At 38.8% G+C, this 24,028-nt stretch overlaps 1 protein-coding gene and 1 long non-coding RNA gene across 5 annotated transcripts in view; one reads left to right on the top strand and one right to left on the bottom strand.

The window, feature by feature from the left end:
- The window catches only part of SPOPL (speckle type BTB/POZ protein like), an 82,280-nt gene extending 69,498 nt beyond the window's left edge, over positions 1-12,782 (bottom strand). Inside the window, exon 1 of one of the 4 annotated variants that reach the window (XM_047871989.1) lies at positions 12,547-12,782. The gene's annotated coding sequence lies outside the window, so the exon portion shown is untranslated. Of the gene's footprint in view, positions 1-2,901; positions 2,921-8,314; positions 8,491-8,868; positions 8,952-12,546 lie in introns of those variants that run through there. The other 3 variants (XM_047871988.1, XM_047871987.1, XM_047871990.1) reach the window with 3 other exon arrangements.
- The window catches only part of LOC125173122 (uncharacterized), a 90,902-nt gene continuing 76,290 nt past the window's right edge, over positions 9,417-24,028 (top strand). The window contains exon 1 of the long non-coding RNA XR_007154933.1: positions 9,417-9,772. This is a non-coding gene — a long non-coding RNA (uncharacterized LOC125173122). The remainder of the gene's footprint in view (positions 9,773-24,028) is intronic.

Genomic DNA, 24,028 nt, shown 5'->3' on the forward strand with positions numbered 1-24,028 from the left:
TTTCACAGTTCATGAGTTGGAACCGACATCGGGCTCTGTGCTGACAGTGAAGAGCCTGCTTGGGATTCTCTCTCCCTATATCTCTGCCCCTCTCCCGCTCTCTCTCTAATTAAATAAATAAAATTTTTAAAAAAAGGGGGGGGGGCAGTTCTTCCCTGTAAACCAAAATGATCTATGAAAAAATTCCATGTAAAAATACCTTTACACCATAGTAAGTTGTCAGTTTCTCATATCCGTGTTCAAATAAACTTGGTTATACTTTGCTAGGAAAAAATACTGGCTTCATTAGACAATTTGATGATGAAACTTTTGATAAGGAACTTGCAATAGGGAAGAGCAGACAAAAAATAATGGTGAAAATAAAGACACCTGAGAAAATAAAAATCATCAAGAATAAAGCATAAACCAAGATATTCCCAAATACCCTTTGATTCAAGCCAGTTCTCAAATGCCATTGATAAGATGCTCACATAAAAAAAAAAAAAAAAATTCAAGTTTTAAATAATACATTTTGAATGCAATGAGAAATGACCAATCCAGTTAGTGTATGCCCACACTCCACTTGAGATCTAACAAAACTGGGAATACTAAACTTGAAGTTCAACTGCCATTTTAGCTTTAAAAAAGGTTTAAACTGATCCTAATTGGGGGCACCTGGGTGGCTCAGTTGGTTAAGCGTCCGACTTCAGCTCAGGTCATGATCTCACAGTTCGTGGGTTCGAGCCCCACGTCAGGCTCTGTGCTGACAGCTCAGAGCCTGGACCCTGCTTTGGATTCTGTGTCTCCCTCTCTCTGACCCTCCCCTGCTCATGCTCTGTCTCTCTCTGTCTCAAAAATAAATGAAACATTAAAAAAAAATTAAAAAAAAAATAAACTGATCCTAATTGCTACCAAAATTTTAATTAAATTAAAATAAATTAACTTATTTGGAAGCTTCCTGTGTTGATACGTGCCTTCACAATTTCAGAATTAATTTATATTCAATAATGGTTTTGTGGATTTGTTTTTGTTTTTTACTTACATGATAAAAACTATTTACCTTTCAGGGGAATTTCCCACTAAAACACCAAAAATTATAACCAAATTACAAGTGAAAAAAGTGCCTTGGGTCAATTGTACTCTTTACCTTGAAAAAAAAAAAAAAAGGAAAAGAAAAAGAAAAATCACTTAATTCCCTTGGGAGGGGGAGTAAGAGAAGCACAAACGCATCTACACAATAGAAAACTGTTAAATTTGCTTCAAAAAATATACCCAGAGAGGAAACAATGATTCCTTCTTTGCTAACAAATCTCTAGTATTTTAAAAGCATCATACTACTTTTCAGTCATACTACAACCTTTGAGATCTTACATTACTTAATAGGAGAGTAAACATCTCTTTTTAAATCGTCATTCCTGATTATGTTTATTCCTGTATCGAACAAAGAATGAAAACAAATATGACAACCTCAAAGGAAGATTTTCTAAGCATATTCATATTGTACAGATAAATTACTCCCATTATATGTTAGTTCTAGGTATATAAACAACCTACCCCAACTATGGTCTAAGGTAATGCAATTTCATATTTGTAGACAATTTTTTTTAATCTATCTTTTACCTATGTAAAGTTTTGTTTCACATGCAGTAGTTATAGAAAATAATTCAGAACATAATACTAATAATTATTCTGTCCTCCTTTAGAACATGTAGGCAAGTCTGAAGAAGGCAAGAAAGAGGAGCTCTACACATGTACATAAATAAAAGCCCTGAAAAAGTACACCTTTAAGAACCATCGTAATATATAAAAAATATACAGTTGTTTTACAAGAACTCAGTAAGATTTAAAGAACTAAAAACCAGGGAGAAGGCAAGAGCAAAAGATACTAAAGCCAGTAAGAACAAAAAAAATAAACTTAAAGAGTTACAATTTTCTTTAAAAATTTTAAAAAGTTACAATTTTCATAATACAAAATTTAAGCAAGACTGCTCAGCAGATTAGAATAGCAACATTTTGGGTGGCTCAGTTGGTTAAGAGTCTGCTGATTTCAGCTCAGGTCATGATCTTAGCTCATGAGTTCAAGCCCCATATCGGGCTCTATGCTGACAGCGTGGAACCTGCTTGGGGACTCTCTCTCTCTGACCTTCCTCGTTCAAGCTGTCTCTCTCAAAATAAATAAACTTAAAAAAAAAAAAAAGGCAACATTTCTACAATAACTCACTGAATTCAGAAGAAAGTTTCGATAAAGCCCATTTCCCTCTTATTTTAAAGCAGGTGAATTCTAGGGGTGCCTGTCAGGTTTGGTTGATTAAGCAACCGACTCCTGATTTTGGCTCAGGTCATGATCTCACGGTTCCTGAGTTTGAGTCCCGCGTTGGACTCTGCATTGACAGCACAGAACCTGCTTTGGGTTCTTTCTCTTCCTTCTCTCTGCCCCCTCACCCTGCTCATGCACTCTCTCCCTTTCTCACGATAAATAAATAAATAAGCAGATGAACTCTAGAATATTTACTGTGTTTTTAAAATTTTTTTTTTCAACGTTTTTTATTTATTTTTGGGACAGAGAGAGACAGAGCATGAACGGGGGAGGGGCAGAGAGAGAGGGAGACACAGAATCAGAAACAGGCTCCAGCCTCCGAGCCCTCCGCCCAGAGCCTGATGCGGGGCTCGAACTCACGGACCGCGAGATCGTGACCTGGCTGAAGTCGGACGCTTAACCAACTGCGCCACCCAGGTGCCCCATTACTGTGTTTTTAAAATCCATTTAACATCATTTTCCCTTTTAATACACTATTTTCTAAGAGACTGATCTTGTCAATTAGGTTTGGCCTATTGCAGTATTTTTCAGAAAGTAATCCCTGCAATTAAACTGTGTCCTCCTCTGGTGCAAGAGGGTAAATCCAGAGACATTTAGACAACTACCTAAAATAGTATTTATGGCTTCAGGGTACTGTTTCTGAGTCCAAAAGCACCATCATTGACCATATACCTGAGGTTTGGTAGCAAACTCTTAGCAATTCTTACCAAGGCCTTCATTTTCAATTCTCTACATTTGAGAAAAGGTTATACATATAAAATTTCTCCTGTAAAAAAAAAAAAAAAATCACTAAAGCATAACAGATATTTAAGTTATGCTATCAATTACTTAATGATTCTATAACATATAAAATATAAAGCTAACCAGTAAAAATAAAACATCACCTTGGACAATAAGTGCTACAACAAAGATCATCTTTAATTTTTGAAGATAATCAGCAGATATCCCCATGTTTGGTGCCTATATGGGTGGTAATAATATTAATCAAAATGGCAAACAGAAAGAGGTATACAAGTTCAAGAAAAGAACTTCTGAATGGCAAGTCAAGCTCTCTAACCTATGATGCACATGCTAGAGCCACAATTCCTTGACTTTGCATGCTTCCAAAATACCTATCATTTCTTTGAACCCCTCAACACTGCATTGCCCTCTCCACCTCTCTACTTGTCTTTCAGAAACACTCTGCTCAAGTGTCATTCTCCTAAGAAAGCCTTCTCTGATGCTACTTCTCTGTGCTTCCAAGGTAACCTGAATAAGCTGCAACGACAGCACTGATCGCACTATAACAATATTTAACTGTCCATTTCCCCTAGTTTCTGAAGTGTAATTGCATTTCTAAAAGTTTAGTATTCAATGCCTAATAGTACTTAAAAAGCATATTCTGTTGGAATATGCTCTGAATAAATGAGCTGTAGAAAGAATGTGAGATACTTATAGAACATCTAGATGGTGATAAATGGAAACACGGGTCTGAAGTGAGGAAGATGGCTCATGCTATAAATATAATTTTATCCTAAATTTAGGACTGTTGCTTTGGCAGATTAAAACAAATTCATCACCAACTAGTTTATGGATGGACAACTACTGAGAAATATAAAATTTTCTTCATGTTGTTCAATCAAAAGTGTACTTTTTAGTTACCAACTTAATTGATTTCTCAGCTTGATTCAATACAGTTGACATAGTTGATTACCCACTCCTTTCTTTCTCAAATAGTCTCCTGCCTTGGGGTAAATTTTTTTCCCAACTCTGGTTACATCTTCTCAGTCTCCTTTGTTCCATTATTTTCTCCCTGATGTTTCATGTTGAAGATTCATAGGGGACTACTATATTCCTTTATTACCTCTCTCCCTAGGGAATCTCATCCCCCACTGCCCACACTAAGATATTAATTGAAAGCCATATATTAACAATTCCCAACTGAACTATCATCAATACTCTCTCTACTTCCCAGAAACAAATAAACAAGAAACTGCTCATCTCCCCAGTATTCCCTATGTTAGGCACAAGAACCACCAACCCTGGAAATCTGCCTTCTCCTCCCTCCAGATCCCTTAGTCTAATTCACCACCAAATCCTATCAATTTTACTTCCCCCCAATCCAGCTACTTTCTATCACTGCCATCCTGGCAAAGGTGTGGTTTATAGACCAACACTGGTCCATGAACCGTTGTTACTGGTCTGAGACAAGATAAAGACAGAAACCGAGAGAAGTATTTAGAAATATTTATACCAATTTGACACTGCCACAACATTCATTTCTGTGTCATTCATATTCTGTGCCACTAAAGTACCAGTACAGATTAGAAACCAAATCAATCCAAAACAGGTTGTTCTCCACAGATGAGTTTGAGAAGCACTGGCCTAACTGGTCTCCCTGCATTTATGCTTGCCCTTCTCCAATCTGTCCTCCGCAGAGCCGCCAAGTGATATTTTATAGTAAAAACGTAAGTAACTTATTCAGCCTTTTAACATTACCAAGTGGCTTCCCACTGCACTTGGTATTTAAGTACAAAATGCTTAGCAATGATTAACCATTGTGGTATGTTTTACATCACCCAGCTTCACATACTAAGGTCCAGCCCCTACAGGACTTTTCAGTTTTAAAAAGCTGAAATTGCCAACATTACTTGGGTAACTCCAGTTACTCCTTCAGGTTTAGCCTAATAGTCATTTCTTCAGAGAAGCATTCCCTGATACATTAGTGGGTTTTCATTGCTTACAATAACTTTCTTGTGTGGCAGTTATCATAATTGTGATCATTATTTTTGTAACTATCTGTTTAGTTTCTTTATGCCAATAGCTTTTGCTTCCATGAATACAGGTAGACTCCTTCGATTACCTCACCAGAGCCTAGCATGGTGCCTGGCACAGATCAGTTGTTCAATAACCTTTTCGTAAGTGAATAAAATGCAAGTATCTTCAACATCTAATCATACACAAGACTTGGGATAAGTCTGTGTACCATGCGCTTTACGAAAGTTACAACTCCTTTACTTCCCTAAACAACCTAAAAAGACAGGAAAACCTCACTGTCAAAACCCAGAAAGGTAAAGAACTTTGTGTAAAGTAACCAACAAGGAACTGGAAGATCTGAGAGACAACAAAAGGTAATAGACCACAACAATACCGTCTGGCTTCATTGCTCAGAAAGCTGTATGATTTTGTGGAAGTTAAGTAATTTCTCACTTTCTCAGGTTCCTTATTTGTGAAGTGGAGATATAATAAAGCCTTCTTCAAGGGATTGTTAGGAGGTTTAAACAAGACATTAAGTTATTCAAAACAGTGCCTGGCACAGGGTTTTATAAGTGTGATTATCATTATCTGTAATATTACCAGTGCTCTCTTATAAAATAATTTTATCTGTTTACTGGCTTATTGTCTGTCAGTGCCATTCTAAAATAAATTGCAAAAAAGCAGAGTTCATATTATTATTTGCTGACGGAGCTCTTCTCAGCCAGGGTTCGCTAAGAATTAAGCCCTACAGAAACTGAGTTAAGTGATTATTTCCTCAGTTCTCGCTCTCAAGGTAGACAGCTAGTACCATCTCAGGTACACGGGAGAGGAGTCAATTCATTACATACCTTGGATGCCTTAGGGCATTAGGGCTTGATATTCGTTGGAACTCTTGGTTCAAAAGGGCTGTTCTTATGTATCCTCAATGCCTGGCATGAAGTAAGTGCTTATTAAATATTTTTAGAATGAATGAATATATACAAAACCAAAGGAAGAGTGCTTAGCACAGAGTAGATGCTGAGTGTCAATTTTATTCCACACCTTCAAAATTCCTATAAACTTCCAAAGTCTTTCTCTAGAGGAGTCATTTTTCTTGAACCAGGGCTTGTATTATTCAAAGTCAAAAATGCAGAATGTAGACAGGAGGAAAACCAAGAGACAGAGAAACCAGTGTTGACAAAAACGATGTGGAAGATAGGTAGACTCTGGGTATGTAGGGAAAAGAGTAGAGGCTATTGTAGGCCAGAGAACAGCATAAGCAAAGGCGCTGTCACTCAAAAGTTTGGAGTACATTTCATTGGTGACACAAAAAATAATTTTAAGCTATATGTGGGCAAACATCTTTATTTTGATAGTTGCATATATCACTATTTATAACAATACTAAACAGTACCTATTTGGATTTTAACTGTGTTGTTACAAAAAAAAGTATCAAGAAAATAATAATGCCCAGGAAGTAAGCAGATAAGACAAAAATTGTCAGGGTTTTAAAGAGTGAGTAAAATCTGGGGAACATCAAGGCATGGTCATGTTAACAAACATAACATCTTAAGAGAGAAAAGCCACTAGTCTTTTGAATGAAGCCAACCTCATGAACAGCAATTCAATATAAAGGACAGATGGGTGTGAACAGTTTTCAGTATTTAATTTGTAGCATACTAAAATTCTTATCAGTAAAATCCTCATTTTCCACTATGATAAACCTGCTATGTATTTCAATTTCATTTATTCTCAAAACAAAGATACCTGAAGCTGGGACTGACCTGCTTGTGGCCTGGTAACTTACCTGAAAATAGGGAGCTAAAACTGCACTTTTCACACCAGAAGGAATTAATTTATACAGTAAAAGAATATGAATCATACCTACATCAAAAAAGGTGTTAGATAAAAAAGAGCAAAAAGCAGCTCTCTATTCCCACCTTCCTTCCCCCAAAATAACCTACCATTAGCCAAACCAAGTTAAGCTAAGAGATGGTAAAGAATATTTACCGTGCCAGGTACTGTTGTATTTTACCTGCATTAAGTTATGCAATTATCACTACCATCTTATCAAGTATATCACTATCCCCATTTTATAGTTGTAAGAATACTGAGGCATAAAGAGATTAAGTAATTTGCCCAAGGCCAGAGCTGGTAAATGGCAAGGCTGGGGTTTAGATCCTGGCAGTATGGCTACATCTGAGCTTTGAACCATTAGGCACCATTTCTCTCAAGAATAAACAGGATGATAATTTGAAATATTCCACCTTTCCCATTATGGCAGCGGAGATGTAATTTCCCAAAGTATAAACCTTTTATTACTTAATTTCTAAGAAACAGTGGATTCTGAAGCTGCAAGGAAAAATCGGGAAGACAAGTACTATAAAGGATATCTAGGCCCAAGATTATTCAAATATAGACAAAGAACCAAAACCCTAAAAACTATGGCTGAATGACACAATTCACAGAGAAAGAAGCCAAAAGTTAGGCCAAGCAAAAGGTGAATCTTATGTGTACCGACTCTACTGCTCTGAAGGAGAAAACTCGATCATTCCCTTCCCTTTATTCAGCACACATAGGCTCAAGAGGAAGAAGAGTTAACAGAAAGGATAGCACAAGGGAATAAAAGGGGAAAGTGAAGACTTGGACCCTGAACCACAGAGTTAGCTTAATGTAACCTGGTGAACCTGAAAGAGAATCTGTGACACGGCAATGTGTGCTTGGAGGGAGAGGTAGGTTGCATGAACACCGCAGTAAACACTGAATGGTCTGGCTGGAGAGCGGAGAATTTACCCTAAAATGGGCTTAATGGGAATAACTTCACACATACATATGTTTCGGATGAGAGGTGTGGGTGAGGACGCTGGGGGGTGGGGGTGGGGTTGGGGCTTCCCTCTCTGGGCTGTACTCCCGGTGGGGAAAATAAAAGGGCGGGAGTGGAGGTATACAGGTATAGAGGAGGCCGACTAGAGAAGGAAAGGGGCGAGGCTTGTAGAGGAAAGTCTAGGGGATCCTGGTAGGCGGAGGCTGGGAAATCGATGGGGGGGCGGGGGATCGCCAGGGGAAGCAGAGACTAGCGAGGGGGAGGACGGGCCCGGAGGGCGGAGGGTGGGGCTGGGGCGGAAGGCAGCCCTGAGAAAGGGAAGGCACGCCGCCGGAGCAGGGGTCCCGGGCCAAAAGGGATGGGGGCGCAGTGAGGAAGAAAGCCGCCTCGCTCCAGCGCCGGCGAGTGGGAGGGGTGAGGGGTTGGAGGAGCAGGCGACCGAGGTGCGGCGGGGACCTCGGAGGGGGAGGGGCACCTACCCTGACGTGCGGGGCGGCGGCGGGCAGTCCCGGCAGCGGCTCCTCTCCCGCTGAGGCGGCGGCTGCGGCGGCGGCGGCAGCGAAGGTGATGGCGGCGAGTCCCTGTGGCGGCCGCCTCCACCGAGCCGCATCCCTCCTCCCCGGCCCGCCCTGCTTCCCTATCTCCCGCTCCTAAACTTCTTCCCCGGGATAAACAAACCCGCCGCCAGGGGCGGCCGCCTCCGCTGCTCCCGCCCCCGCGCAGCCCCCCCCTTCCCGGCCCCGGGCCCGTCCGGGCTCCGGCTTCCGAGTTGCGACTCCAGCCCCAGCCCCAGCCTGCGAGGGCGCGTGCGCGCGGCGGCGGCGTGGGCTCGCAAGGCTCTTCCTCCCTCCCTCCCGCGCCGGGCACTTCCGGGCCGGCCCGGATCCGTCGCCGGGTTTTGGAAGCCACCGCCGCTCCCTGCGCCAGGCGCTGGGCTCTCAGCAGGGCGCGTCCGCCCACCGGCCGCTGTGGAGAGGATGAGTTACCTCGCCTGGCGGGGATCTCCTTCGACCCAGCCTTAAACTTTCCTTACCTAAAAAGTCCACTGATAACGCCTCTTTAGTCGAGAGACGTAGGGTGCGAAAGGAGGCCAACTGTTTCTCCGTACGATTTCCTTGAGGTTGTAGCAGACTAGAAAGCCAATATGCAACTTTTACTAAACCCTTGTTGCGAGCCCGTAACTATGTGAAGGGATAGAACAAAAACAGCAGTGTACGTCTCCAGCTAGAAATACAGACGACTCCGGGTAGGCAAATGAAGTGCCACAGTGGAACGGTTTTCGGTTAGAGAAGATGAGCCTCAAAAGGAAGTCTCAGGCCTAGGAAGGGAGGGGGTCCGCCGAGAGGCAGCCGAGGTTGCTTGCAAAGCACTGAACAGGTGGCATCCCATGACTGACGTGGGTAAATTATGCTGTATCTAAGCAAATGTCTGAAGAGATGAGGAGACTGCCTTATGGAGTTTAAAGAAAGGTGAAAACAGAACGTCATTCAGCATTCGTGAGAGAAAACTTGTAGCTGCCAAGAATATTCTCCTTTAAAGAGGTTTGAGGGACCAAAGCAGGCACGAGTATCATTGAAGGACCCCCGCCCGCATTCCTTTCACTTTAACTGCGCATCCGTGAACTGTTTACCTCCTTTCCCCCCAAAAAGAGAGGTGGAAGAAAAACATTATTTTGAGCACTGTAATCAAAGACCTGTACGATCTTTTTAAATCCTCTCAACTTCATTGCAGTTCCATGGTGGAGATTATTCCCACCTTACAGATAAAGCAACTGAGGATCAGAAGTAATAAGTAACTCATTCAAGGGTGAGTGGAGTTTGAATACTGGGAAAGCAGATTTCTCTCACTTCAAATTAATACTACTTTACCTTATTCAACGTATTTAACACCCAAAACGTGTGGGATACAACCAGCATCAAAGATTTTCAGAAAAAAAGGTAAGATCAGCATAACCATAAAATTCAAAATTGACTTAGCCAAAAGTTAAAAAGCAGAAGTGGAAGTGACCGTTATTATGCTAGGGACTGGCGGGGAGAGGAAATATTAGTGAAAAAGTTCACGTCCAAACAAAGAAAAAGTTAAAACTAGTTGCTGTACTCTTGTAGGTCTCTGTTAACTTTATGATATGTGACAGTGAAAATTATGTATAATTTTTGCCCAGGCCTTATAGCTCTTTCAACCCCTTAAGATTCTGTCACACCCTCTCTTCCACTGATCACTCGTTGTTAGGCACTAATACATGTAATATACTCAATCAATCAAATTATAGTAAATCCTTGAGGTAGATTTTCAGTTGGGAATTAAGAAACGAGTGGGGACTTGGCTTACCCTTGACACTTGACTGGGTTCTAGTTAGGGGTGATTTTACTATAAGGATGTCAAATAGCTCCTCACAGTATTCTCATAGAGTCCTTTCCCTAGGCTTGATCTCTGTGTAGTGTTATGACATACCATTCTTTTTTCTTGGTGACTTCAGCCTCTGATAAAGAATAAATATGGCTTGTAACTAATGCTAATAATAAAACTGTGATGGTTTGGCAAAGTAAAAGATGGCTCTACGGTCAATAAGCTTGGATTAAAGCTTGTTCTATAGTAACAATTCCCTAAAGAACTACCTTTCTTGATTTGATTTCGAAGTTATTGGATACCTATTGAAAAACTACACTATTCTAGGCTATAGTTTATTGCCGCCATAAGTGGTTTTTATACAGGTAAGTAACAGTTTTATCACTAGTATAGAGCATAGTATGCTTCCACCGGTCATTTATCAGGTTTGCATTGCTTGAGGCATTAACCATTAGGGTCATCCAATTCCTTAGACAACAGGAAACTTTTGGTACTCATTTTTCTGTTCATTGTCAGTTTTCTATAGAAAACCATCCAGGTTCCTCAGTGGACAACTTAGAAGTTCTACTTATTGTAATTAATAGGTTCGCAGTTAGTAAAGATCAGGAGAATCATTTTCTGAGCTTCATGAGCACAGATCAGAACTTGCCTGTGGATCTTCTTGACCCAACTCTATGGGGCTCATCTGAAGAACCAACCAAGCATCCCACTTTGATAGTTTAGTGACTGCAGCATTTTATTCCTCTTTTGTGAATTCAGAGATGCTCCCATTTCATGACTGGGTAACCATACAATGGACTGACCACTGCCTTCCATACTACCACCTGTTTTGTACTATCATTTTCCAATTCTAGCTGTTAAAAACTAAAGCATGCAGTGGCAAACAGTTTGCAAATTCATTACTATATTGGGTTTAGAGTCCAGACAGTAGTAACATGCTTTTTAGCAAACACAATATACTTCATGAATCCTAAGTGAGGTACTCTCTGTGCTTCCCTGGACATTTTGCCATTACCCTCACCCTTCCTAAAGTGGTCCACCAAACTCTTCTCTCCGAGTGAGCTGGCTTCCCCATATTTTTCTAACTATTATCCCCTCCTATCTTGAATTTTCTTCAAGGGAACCAAACTCATGCCTTACTTTCATAAACTAACACTTGTGATCAAACATTTAACATAACATGTAGCTTTTGGAATTTATTTTGAAAGAAAAGAACTTGGTTGTTCATTATTTATTACTGTTATAAACTTTAGCTTCTTTATTTGAAAGAAAACACTAAAGCTCTTGTTTAATAACTTGTGAGTTATTTTACATGTAATTTCATTTTCTCTCTCCATGTCTCCATTTCTTTGTTTTTTTACCTTGCTTGTGAATTCCTAGTTTTGTAGTAGTTTTGCATTATATGATACTCATCTATTAAAGATCTGAAAACTTGGGGTACCTTAGTGGCTCAGTTGGTTAAGCGTCCGACTTCAGCTCAGATCATGATCTCACAGCTCACGAGTTCGAGCCCAGCGTCGGGCTCTGTGCTGACAGCTCAGAGCTGGAGCCTGCTTTAGTTTCTGTGTCTTCCTCTCTCTCTCTCTCTCTCTCTCTGCCCCTCCCCATGCTCGCTCTGTCCCTCTCTCTCTCTCACAAATAAGTAAACATTAAAAAAATTTTTTTGAGGATCCAAAAACTTTAGAATTCTAAATTAATACTTAAAACCCTTGTGTACTGATGCCTATAGCAAGAAAAGATCAGTAAGTTTGATATACTTATTATTGAAAAATCATTCCCAGAAAACTGAGATAGGACCCACCCAGAATTATGAGAACAGGATCATTTTTGTTTAAGTCCTTCCTTGGCACCTTTTTTTTCATGTCCCCAGCCACATTATGTCAAATATTTCAGGATACTCTCTTGTTTCAAATTAAATATGCATTCATGTATTTAATGCTTTGGTCCTTTGGCTAATCTATGAGGTCTCCTATAAGAGATGATTTTTGCTGATTTTCTTCTATCACCATTTGAAGAATAAGGGTTGAGTTGCAGTTCACTGGTTGGCATTGTTACATTTTATAGCCACTCAATTAAATATTAATTTTAATCAGTTTTGAAACATTCTGAGGCTCTTAAAACATTAGTTATCCCTAGATTCTGGATCACTAATACCCAATGAATGAGAAAGAGCAATACTGTACGTCTACCTAGGCAATAAATGCTCTTGGAAAAACCTTGGTTACCCTATATACAAGTTCTCTATTTACAACTATTAATAAGGAGAAAAACAACAAAAAATGATCTCTGTGACAGGATTATCCAAAGCTTCTATAGCATCCCTCCAGGCATTCCCTGAGAACTTGCTCTCTTCAAGGTTACTTACAGCTGCTGGAAATCATTTACTGTGCCAGGATCCAGGCGGCTGCTGCTGCCATGATCTAGTAGTCCCTAGTGACCTCTGTCTTCTTCAGCTTGGCTAGCTAAGCTCTTTCTCCTCTGCTGGTGTCCTGGCCCTGCCCCTGCTCTGCTCTCAGGTAACTTGAGAAGTTGTGGTTGATTCTGGACCTTGGAAATAGTCCCAAGGGAAGCCTAGAGCTCTCCACTGTGCTCTCCAGCTAGAGGTCACCAGCCTCTGCAGCAGCCTCAAATGGCTCTAGAAGTACAGCTACTCAGTCTCCTCCTCTTTTATCTCCGCTCAGTCATCACAATGTCTCCAGGTCAGGGTCTTTGGTCCCCTCCCAGAGAGACACACCCTTCTGCCTATCAGGGCAATTTATGGCTGGGGGAGTTTACTTAAACATCTGCCCCTGCAAATCCCATTGGATGGTTCCCTGTCTAGCTTTGTCCTTGAAAATTGGGATCACTTCAGTTTACTCCCCTCTGACCGTGACTTAAACAACAGCTCCATGGCCATTTTCTCTGGACACATTAAAGGGCCCTGCCTCCAGAATAATCTCCAATGACCTGTTTCACTCAAAGCCACCACTCCTCTCAAGGGGCCCTGCTCCCAGACCCCTGATCTAGTAGTCCCAGAGGTCCCATTGCATGAGCTCCAGGAATGTTCCTAGGATTGCCCAGTAGCCAATCACGCTAGGTGAACCTGGGAGCCTTGGAACCTCTATGCACCCAGTGTTCCTTGACTCACTGATTTTCACTGCTTCGCTGCTTTAGAAGGACTGAGTTCTCGGCTCAGTCCTCTCTTCCCTTCTGCCACCTACCCCCTTTAGAAACTAAGACCTGCTGTCTAGCTGTTACCAATTCTGCATTCATACCCCTCCATAACATCAAGTGGCCACCTACCTCCAGATGGTTCTTTCTGCTAGTCAGAGCCCTCTGCTGCCAGCCTGCCTGCCAGTTTGGAAACCCTGGTTTGGCCATTTCCAAAATTAGAAACGAGACTGTGCCATCTTCAGGGACACTGCTGCACCTCCCAGCACCCGGTCAAACCCAACCTCCGCATCTGTCTCAGACACCCTTCCCCAAGCTTCCCTCTTCTCCCCACCCCCACATTTTTGGGCTTCGTGATTTGGGTTTCTGCCTTCCTCTCCTTGCCTGCCCATCCTTACTGAATTTCTAACACATTCTTGACCTTCCCTGCCTGAACTATGCCAGGCTAAAGATGGACCAACTCAAGGGCTACATAATCCCTGGAAATTCTTTTAGAGGCCTTATCCCACATCCTGTCAAACACGAAAATATAACCATACCCTACATGAAAAATACAATGTCTGGTTATGCAAAATGAAAGAGATTCATATAATTTTCCTCTTGAAATATTTATTAATGTCATTTAGCATTTTTCTGCATATTTTAGAGCCAAGACATTTTCTTTTCCTGCACTCAATCTTATAAAACCTGGAAAAGCTTACAGGCTCTGGGGGCTGTGCCTTTATTTAGTGAGAACCCGAACCTTAAAAGGATTTAAAAAATGGCTCTGGAAGGGAAGGACATAAGCACTTCCACACTTGATTCAGGTTCAAGCCCTCCCCTCTACTTCCTGTCATCACTTAAATCTTTTTCTTTTCCAGTTTTTAATAGCTGGGCTTCTCTGTTTGATCCCCTGTCTCAGTCATTCACGTTTTATTCACTCTGTTCACACAGACACTCCTTTTATTACAAATGCCAGCCGGCCTGCTGGGATTTCACAGCATCACAAGAGCCTGGATTTGCTTTCATAGTGCTCCTTCTACCACTGTGGGCCCACCATTACTATCTTAAAGCCCCCGGCCCCCAGGAGACCACAGCTTTGGATTAGGCATTTGTTTGCTTGACCCTGTAGCTATGATGATGTTGCACATCGGACTCTCGTAAGTCTGCAGCTGCATCCAGCTCTCTGGTGGCTCCTCCATTCAAAGTGACAGGTCCAGTACTGCATTTTAGATGCTACAGTCTTACCCTGTGTGCTGGGACTGACCAGTGAGGCCCACTTGTATCTGAGGCAGGATAGCTACCAGAAATCATACTTTACATTTTTATATTTAAGTGCCTTGTTCACATTTATCTACTTTAGGTATCTCCTTCCCTGGAGGCCTTTTATGCCTCAGTTACAAACAGCATTACTGCTATACTTTTCTGGAGGTTTTTGTGATCACCCACTATTGCAGATGGAGAGTATATATAAGAAACCAAATGTCCCCAGTAATTATCCTAGATTATGTCTCTTCTAAATATTAAGCATTACTTAACTGAAATAGCCACTAGAAGTTTGGCTTTTACTTTCTATGATACCTTGTTTTTTGGTAGTGATTCTACAATTTCAGTATACTTCTTAAAATCAAATTATGCATATTCAGTGCACATAGTGAACCAGTTAAGGAGAGTCTACAACAATACATTATTGCCTCTTTAGTCTACTTTCTCAGTTTTGTTTTTTCCCAGAAAGAAAATTAGGCTGGCCTTTTAAAAACTGTGTTCTGCTGTAGTCTACGAATTTGAGAGGAAAAGGTGACAAATGTTTTCATTTTCATGTTATCAAGAGCTCAGCAAGAAATTGCTTCTACTTTGAATATAGAGCCTACTGTGTGCAAAAGAGATGTGACAAAATCCAAGTGTCCTTTCTGAACACCTATTAGAGCTGGGTTGTTTGCTTCTTTTTTGTTTGTTTGTTTCTATTTGTTATTTCTCTCAGTTGTAATTACTTAGGTCTAGATATTTACACAAAATGTTTTTGTGCTTCATCTGTCAAATTCCTTTTCTGAGTTTGAATTTTAGTGTACTTATTTGTTTGTTCCAGGGTAAATCTAAGATGTTTTTCTTACCTTGAAGGAAAAGGTGATTTAGTACTGGAATGTTTACTTGATGTCTTGATCTAATTTGTGGTATCCTTGCATTGGCAAAATGCCCACAGGCCAATGTGATGGTTCTGAGCTTGTTTCCTTCAGATCCTTCCCTTGCTTTTCTCTGCTCCAAATCTTAGTCAGTTCCAGGTTGTTTCCCAAGCCCCTGTGTCAGCTGACTACCTGCTGGGTTAAGCCAGGAACCTACTATCAGGAACCTCAAGGGTGGGAGGAAGGAAGAAACCAGTGTATTTCTTCCCTTCTCTTTCTGCCATAGTCATTGTTCCCTGCAACAACTAAGTATCCTCCCACGTCCCATCTCCTGCTGGATAAGTCTACCATGGAATTAGCCTTGGGCCCTGGCAATACCTTTTCCTCTCTCTTGTCTGTTTAAAAGTGCTATGGCTTCCTTTGGTTGCTAATCCCTGGATTCTCAGTTTTTCCATCACCTATACAATAAGATTCCTTGTATCAGATTCTCTGTTTGAAGTAATGAATGTGGTTTCTTTTTTTCTGGTTGGACTCAGCACATTTATCCATTTTATGTTTTCATAAGAATCTTTTCCCGTTTGTTGGACAAAGAATGATTTTCAGAGAGAAGTAGTAGTCATTTTAAACTTATGGATCTTTCTGTACTTATCCACATGTCTTGAGTAATGTCTTTGTTCTTTCTCCTTATCTCCCATCCTTGCTTCCCACTTCCCATAATACCCAACCTATTCCCTTTTCTCTGCCACTTTCCATCCTTAGAGCATATGACATCTATCTTCTGGAGTCATATCACCATGGATGCACAATGATTTGGTTTTTTAATGTTTAAATTCCTTTTTATATAATGTTCTTAACAAGAATGCCACAGCTGTAGGATACCAAAAAAGGGCACTGGATTTTTCATCCAGAATCTGAATCTGCGTGACCTTGCTCGAGTTCCTAAGCCTCTTGTACAATAGGGCCCTTGGTCGTAAAACAGGAAAAATATAACTTCATCAGATCTAAGAGCAAATGAGATTAAAACATATGAAAGGATTTTGTAAAGGATAAAATGCTAAGCAATTGCAAGAGGTTATTTAAAAACAGTAAATAAGACTAGTTATTTTTTCTTAAAACAAATGTAATTTTAAAAGTCAGCAGCAAAGGTATTTCCCGATTGGAATTTATACAGAGTTTAGCGGCATCACATCTAACACATCACTTCTTAATCTTAGTTCTATTGACATTTGAGACTAGATAATTCTTTATTCTAGGGGGCCATTCTGTACAAGGTAAACTGTTTAGTGGAATCCTTCCGTCTATCTTCTAGATGCCAGTTAGCACCCTTGCCTTCAGTTTTGACAGCCAGAACATCTGTAAACATTGCCAAGTGTCCCCTGGGAGACAAGGTTGAGCAAAAGCACTCCAAATTGAGAACCACTGATGTAACCAAACTTACTTGGAAAAATGTCACCTTGTTTTAAATTTAAGTTGTTAAAAAAATTAATAAAGGAGTTTGGCTTTCTAGAGAAGATTATGGGGAAGGACTTTTTAAAAATGTAGCCATGAGGGGCACCTGGGTGGCTGAATCTGTTAAGCGTCCAACTCCAGCTCAGGTCATGATCTCGGGGTTCACAAGTTCAAGTCCGACATCAGGCTCTGTGTTGACAGCTTAGAGCCTGGAGCCTGTTTCAGATTCTGTGTCTCCCTCTCTCTCTTCTCCTTCCCTGCTCACATTCTGTCTCTCTCTCTCTCTCTCTCTTAAAAATAAATAAAACATTAAAGAAAAAATTTTAAAATGTAGCCACAAAGGATAATCTGTCTTAAGAGATCAATAAACCTTGCAGTGAAAGTCAGTTATTGTCACAGCAGTGATGTGTCTCACTAAGTATTTATGTTCGAGAGATTAATCTTCCTGCTTAGTATTGAGGTTGGGCTACCTAACCAAGATGGGCTTTCTTCATACAATTAATTCCTTTTGTTATTTATATTAGGTATTAAAAAAACACACTAATACTTTATATCTGACTATTGTATGTTGGTATCTTTTGATATCCTTTCAGGCATCATTGAATACTAGTAGGAACATATATTTCAGTCATAATATGACTCAGATTTCTGGGTCTGTACTTGTGTAGACTACCTTTAGTAGCAGCAAGAGTTAGAATTTTATGAGCATCATGATGAGACCATAATCAGTAGAATCCTTCATATTATTATAATTCATAATATGATACTCTGAGCTGCCATTGACTTACCATTGGAGACCAAACCATAGCTATTTAAAATCTAGAAATTATTATTTTGAAAATATTGATTCCAGTTTTCCAAACATGTCTTTTTTAGCTTATATTGTCAGCAGATTTATTTTTTTTTAATATATGAGATTTATTGTCAAATTGGTTTCCATATAACACGCAGTGCTCATCCCAAAAGATGTCCTCTTCAACACCCATCACCCACCCTCCCCGCCCTCCCACCCCCCATCAGCCCTCAGTTTGTTCTCAGTTTTTAAGAGTCTCTGTCAGCAGGTTTCTAAGACCAGTTTCTCATTTCCAACTGTGTCAGTTAGCTTTCTTCCTAGCTTAAGAAAATATTGATCAAAGCAGATTGTAGAACAGGAGCAGCAGGTTGTAGTAATAGGGCTACTTTTGCTGAGAAGACAGAAGAGATGTGCTGTCCTTGACATGAGTATATTGCTAAGCTTTGTGGACACATAGCGTCTCCAAGTCTGGTAAAAAAGATACTTACTGCTTCAAGACAATTAGATTCATTTCCTCATCTATGATTTACATTCTCCTGGTTAATTTTTCTTTGGGGAACTATGGACTCTTTGAAGGATTTGTCAGCACGAATAATACTGCTATAATTATTAATATTATATATTGTTCTTTTAAGGTTTTTTTTTCATATAGTATTTCAATAAAAATAGTCTTAATGATTGAGGTAAGTAGTAGGGGTTTAGGATGAAGACACTGCAATTAAGTTGGGCCAGAAAGTTAGGGTCCTCTTGTTTGTTGTCCTACTACTGAATTTAAATGACTAGTTCAGGCCTACCTCCACATTCACTGCCATTTCCCCAGCTAATAACATATTGGGTCTTTAAACTTCCCATCTATCAGACCCCTGTGGAGAAATTGGATGTGTAAAGTGTCAGGATAAAGCTTGGGCTAGGATACCACACCATAAATGAGCATTTCCCAGTGGAATTCTCTTGTTTCTGGAGAAAGAATGTGTTTGTGGTACCAGTGTTTGCTTCATCTGTGTTATTTTTTTTTTTTTTTATGATCTTAGAAACAAAAAACTATGTAAACACACAAATATATATATATATAATATTTATGTATATTTATACATGTATATATATATATATATATACACACACACACACACACACATATATATATATATATATATATAATCTGAGCCAAATTTCCCACCCATTCTCATTATATATAAAGAAATAAAGACATTGATGATAGGCTATTTCAGAGTCCTTCCTGCTACTACCTTTGCTTCTTAAGAAAAGCTCACAGATGGAGTTACAGAGTCTAGATTCACCTTTCCACCTATAACAACCAAAACAAACAAAAATAAAACAGACAAAATACATTAAACAATGGTTTTAAAGACACTGTGTATCAGGTGTTAAAGGACAATGATTCTGGAAAGACAAGAAACAAAAGAGGTGAGATCCAGTGTTGCCCCAGCATACTGACTTGATACAGTGTTCAGGCCCTGACATATGGAAGGGAAACTGAGGTGAAGCCCAGTTAGGACCATGAATTGAAGAGACAGACATGAGAGTCCAGGGAGATCACGGTAGTGAGAGTTAATAGGATGAAAGACAAAGAGCAGAGAACTGCACAGAAAGCAAATGTGTGTCAGGTGTAGGGGTACTGGTGTCAAATATTCAGCAAAATCCTGATCAGCACATGCTGTGAGGAAACTACCTGAGGCTCAGGAAAGTATCCTCTAGATGGAATAAAGAGAACCTATGCCTGGAGCACATATAGGGCCAGAAATAGTGCCTGTTCCCTTCAGCCCAAGTAGAAACACTCATAGTTCATAAGGCACTGGGTAGCTTACTCAAAAATGTCTTGCTTCATTAGTGGAGAATAATTAGCTCTAGATTGAAAACTGCTCTCAATCTGTCAAACAAACCATAAAAGCAAAGCCTGAAAGGATATCTGTTTTCAATAACTTAGCATCATTCCTGAATAAAGCTCAAGAAGATTTGTGAAAATTCTAAAGTATCCAGCACCCAAGAAAATAAAATCACAAAGTATGCATTTAGTCAAAGACTACCAGGCATGCCAAGACATAGGAAAACAACCCACAGTGAGAATAACCAATTAGTCAAAATTGTCCCCGAATTGACACAGGTGGTATAATTAATAGCAATGAACATCAAAACAATTTTTGTGATTATATTCTATATATTTAAAGGGCTAAGTAGAAATTAAAAAAAAAACAATCAAATTTCTAGAGATTAAAGCTACAGTGTTTAGGATGGAAAATACACTCAATGGGATTAACAGCAAATTACATATGGCAGAAGATGAGATTAGTGAATTTGAAGGCATAGCAATAAAAACTATACAGAATGAAACAGAGAAAAAGGACCCTCCCTCCCCAATTAAAGAGTATTGGTGAGTTATGGGACAACTTTAAGTGGCCTAATATGTGGTGTGGGTAATTAGAGTCCCCCACAGGAGAAAGATGGGTACAGACAGAAAAAAATTTTTTTGAAAAAATACGTCAAGAGCCTTTCCAAATTTAATCATTATAAACCCACAAATTCAAGAAGCTCGATGAAACCCAGTTGCAAAAAACATGAAGAAAATTACATCAATGTTTATCATCACCAAATTGTTTAAAAATGGTGATAAAAAAAGGAAAAACCTAAAAGTATCCAAAGATAAAAGACATGTACAAAACAACAGAGAATGAAAAGAGGTTTGTTTGTTTGTTTGTTTTAATTGGAAGTAATCCAAGTGAAAACACAGTGGAGTATTATCTTTTAAAGTAATGAAAAAACTTGTCAGCTTAGAATTTTATGTCCTGCTAAAATATTTTTCAACAACAGTGATGTAAAGATATTTTCAGACACATAAAAGCTGGAAGAATTCATCACCAGTGGACACATAGTATAAGAAATGTTATAAGAAGTTTTTAAAGCAGAAGGAAAATAATACCAGGTGGAAATATAGATATACACAAGGGAATAAATAACTCCAGAATTGGTGACTACATAGGTAAATACATCAATTGTTTATCTTATTCAAATCCTTTAAAAGATAATTTACTATTTAAACAAACAAAAAATAACACTGTACTGTGGGGTTTATAACATGTATAAGTAAAATGCATGACAACATTAGCATAAAGGTCAGGAGGAGAGAAATTAATGTGTGCTATTATAAAATTATTTTTGAGGAACTTAAGTGTTATACTCTCACTTGAACATAGGCTGTAATAAGATAAAGCAATCAATAAAATAACTAAAGTAAAGCATAGTGAAGAGCCCAATAAAGCAGAGAGCAAATTAAAAAAAAAAAAAATCCAAAAGATGGTAGAAAAAAGGAAAGGGGGAGCAAAGAACATATTTAACAAAGATAAATAGAAAACAAACCAAACCATATTAATTATCACATTACATGTAAATATTGTAAATATTGCCATTAAAACAGTAAAATTATCAGATTGGATTTAAAAGCAAGATCCAACTGTATGCTGCCTACAAGAAATGGACATCAGGGGTACCTGTGTGGCTCAGTCAGTTGGGCATCTGACTTCAGCCCAGGTCATGATCTCACAGTTTGTGAGTTCAAGCCTGGCATCAGGGTCACTGCTGTCAGTGCAGAGTCCATTTCAGATTCTCTGTCCCTCTGTCTCTGCCCCTCCCCTGCTCAGGCTCTTTCTCTCTGAAAAATGAACATTAAAAAAAAAAAAAAAAGGAAATGCACTTCATACATAAAGACAGAAATATGTTAGAAGGTTAGAAAAAAATATGCTAACATTAGTCACAAGAACACTGAGATGGCTATTAGACAAGAATTTTCAGAACAAGATTATTACCAGGCATAATCCTTCATAATCCTTAAGAAATTATTTTTATGTCTATTGTAAAATTTTCATTTTGTAATGATTATGATGGTCATTTCGTAAGGATTAAGTAGTCAATTCATCAAAATAATGTAATCCTAAAGATTTATGCACTTATTAACTGCTTCAAAATACATGAAGTAAAAATTGATAGAACTGCAAGGAGAAATACACAAATGAACTTGGAGACTTAAATACTCATGACAAACTTGATCTGATTGACCTTTATATAACACTGTACTCAACAAGAGTAGGATACACATTCTTCTCAAGTGCACATGAATCAATTACCAAGATAGATCATACTCTGTGCTATAAAACAAATCTCATTCCAATCATACAGAGTTTGTTGTCTGACCACAGTGGAATTAAACTGAAAATCAATAACATAAGATCCTTGGAAAATTCCTAAATACTTCAAAATTAAATAAAGGAATTTTAAATCATCCATTAATCAAAGAAGTCAAAAGAGAAATTAGAAATTATTTTGAATTGAATGAAAATAGAAACACAAAAGAATCTGTGGGATATTTCCCTTGGAAATTTATACCATCAAACCTGTATTTTAAAAAAAATTTAAAAAGGGAAGGTCTTGAGTCAATGACCTTTCACCATGAGAAACTAACAAAGTAAGGGAAATTAAATCCAAAGTAAACAGTAGGCATAAAATAATACATATCAAAACAGAAATAAAATGTAAAAAATAGAGAAAAATCAATTAAACCAAAAGAGGATTCTTTGAGATCATTAAGACAGATATACCTATAGTTGGACTGATCAGGGAAAAAAGAGAAAAGATGTATAACATCAGCATCAGGAATAAGAGAGGACATCACTACAGAATCTACAGATAGTGAAAGGATAATCATTTTGAAAAATTTTATAACAAAGCCATTTGACAATTTGGATGAAATAGATATATTCGTTAAAAAACGCACTCAGGAAGCTGGAAAAAAATGATATCTGTTAAAGAAATTGGAGAGCTTTCCACCCCCCCTCGAAAAAAACTTTCTGTAAAGAAAATTGCAGGCCCACATGGCTTTACAGGTGAATTCTATCAGATTTTTAAGGAAGAAATAATATCAATTCATAGATGAATGGATACACACACACGCACACATCTCCGCACATACTTACAATGGAATATTACTCAGCAATAAGAAAGTATGAAATCTTGCCATTTGTAATGGCTGGATGCAGCTAGAGAGTATTATGCTAAGGGAAATAAATCAGTCAGAAAAAGACAAATACCATTTAATTTCACTCAAATGTGGAATTTAAGAAACAAAGCAAATGAGCAAAAGGAGAGAAAAGAGAGAGAGAGATGCATACTAGAAAGCAGAATCAAGTGCAGTGAACAAACTGATGGTTACCAGAAGGGAGGTGGGTGGGGGTATGGATTAAATATATGATGAGGATTAAGGAATGCACTTGTGATGAGTACCAGGATGATAAATTGAAGTGTTGAATTACTATACTATACAACTGAAACAGATATTATATTCTATGTTAAATTTTAAATAAAAACTTAAAAAAAGTTTTAAAAGTATGATTGTTTGGACTAGCATGTTGACAATGGAGGTATAAGTGGTAGTTGAATTCTATATATATTTTTAATGTAGATCCAAATAAATTTCTTACTAAAGTAGATGTGAGCATGATATAAAGAGAAAAATCAAATAATTATACCAGGTGTATGGTGAGCAACTGGAAGGAGGGGAATGCCATTTCCTGAGTAGGGGGAGACAATTGAAGGAGCATGTTTGGGTATGAGATATGAAGTTTGAGCATTTTCAGTTAAAATCATTTATCAAATATCAAGTAGGAGATATAAGTTATGAATTCTGATGACAGAGCCCAGCTAGAGAAATAAATTCTGGAGTTGTCGCTATATATGTGGTATTTAAAGCCATGAAACTAGATAAAGTCACCAATGAAGGCAGCATGGATATAGAAAAGGCTATGGACTGAGCCCTGAGGCCCTCCAATCATTAGAAGTCAGAGGGATAAGGCAGAGCCAATGAGGAAAGCTGTAATAAAATGACCAGTGAAGTAGGACAAAGACCAAATGAGTTTATTATCCCTTTAAGATTGGTTTAATTGCAGTATATTTGAATCTTGCAAGTAATGGCTTAGTGGAAAGGGGAAAATTGATGATGCAGAAGGAGAAATACAAATTGCTGGAGTGATGTTCTTGAATAGGCAAGAATGTATGGGATTAAAATACTAGACAACATATTGGGGTCTAGGTGCGTTATGGGCAGTGACAGTTCATTCTTGGTAACAGAAAGGAAAGCAACATGGCACAGATGCAGAGGTAGATACTGTGGTGGGAATTTCTCAAGGTTCTCTTTTGAAATACAGATAAGATCACTGGAAAAGGGAAGAGAGGTCAAGGAACTGAGAGGCCATGGTAATATAATCACCAAGAATTATGATAGAAGTGTTAGATAGAATGACAATGAACTAGGTGCTAAAATCTTCAAGGAATAAGGAGGAGTCTTCAAGGGG

The sequence above is a fragment of the Prionailurus viverrinus genome, chromosome C1 (genome assembly GCF_022837055.1).
Source record: "Prionailurus viverrinus isolate Anna chromosome C1, UM_Priviv_1.0, whole genome shotgun sequence".
Classification (NCBI taxonomy): domain Eukaryota; kingdom Metazoa; phylum Chordata; class Mammalia; order Carnivora; family Felidae; genus Prionailurus; species Prionailurus viverrinus.